At 43.7% G+C, this 954-nt stretch overlaps 1 protein-coding gene across 3 annotated transcripts in view; it reads right to left on the reverse strand.

Annotated features, from left to right (window-relative positions):
- LOC109482875 (conserved oligomeric Golgi complex subunit 8-like) overlaps window positions 1-954 on the reverse strand; it is a 25,465-nt gene that overhangs the window by 10,087 nt on the left and 14,424 nt on the right. The gene's annotated exons all lie outside the window — the stretch shown is intronic.

Genomic DNA, 954 nt, shown 5'->3' on the forward strand with positions numbered 1-954 from the left:
AATTCTGGTTTTGGTATCTGAAATCTAGACATGTTAGGGTCACGAATTTTGGATGGTAGATAGCTCTTGTGTGCTTCAGCCTATAGTAATACTGCTGAGGACATGTGACCTTACAACATGAGCAATTGGTCAAAGTTGACATTTTGTAATTCAATCATATTCATAATTGATGAATTTTCTGGCTGCATCAATGGAAAGACAACGAATAAGACATGCAGCTTCTGTACCTTCTGAACCACCCAGCCATAGAACAGAGCCCCTTCGCTGGGTGAGTTGTCCTGGATGGTGGACATGACAGGGTCCTCGTCGGAGAAGATGGCTCTGTACTGAGTCATGATGTCAAACAGGTGCACACGGCTGGCCTCGATCACCTTGGTGATGTGATGGTAGGGGTCGTCCCTGGGGATGGCCTGTAGGATACCCTTGTACCACGTGTCTCTGGCCTGTAGAAATAAACATGTTACTGATGTGTGTTACTGATGTGTGTTGGGATGTGTGTTACTGATGTGTGTTGGGATGTGTGTTACTGATGTGTGTTGGGATGTGTGTTGGGATATGTGTTACTGATGTGTGTTGGGATGTGTGTTACTGATGTGTGTTGGGATGTGTGTTGGGATGTGTGTTACTGATGTGTGTTGGGATGTGTGTTACTGATGTGTGTTGGCATGTGTGTTACTGATGTGTGTTACTGATGTGTGTTGGGATGTGTGTTACTGATGTGTGTTACTGATGTGTGTTGGGATGTGTGTTACTGATGTGTGTTACTGAGGTGTGTTACTGATGTGTGTTGGGATGTGTGTTACTGACGTGTGTTGTAATTTGTTTAACTGATGTTACTGATGTGTGTTGGGATGCATGCTCAAATGTACACAGTGACTTTGTGGTTCCAAATGATGCTTATTTTTGGGACTGTCAGACGACCACTTAATATCCAAAAACAGAATGCAGAAGTAT

This window comes from Branchiostoma belcheri, unplaced genomic scaffold (assembly GCF_001625305.1).
Source record: "Branchiostoma belcheri isolate BF01 breed outbred unplaced genomic scaffold, Haploidv18h27 scaffold61, whole genome shotgun sequence".
NCBI classification, from domain to species: Eukaryota; Metazoa; Chordata; class Leptocardii; order Amphioxiformes; family Branchiostomatidae; genus Branchiostoma; species Branchiostoma belcheri.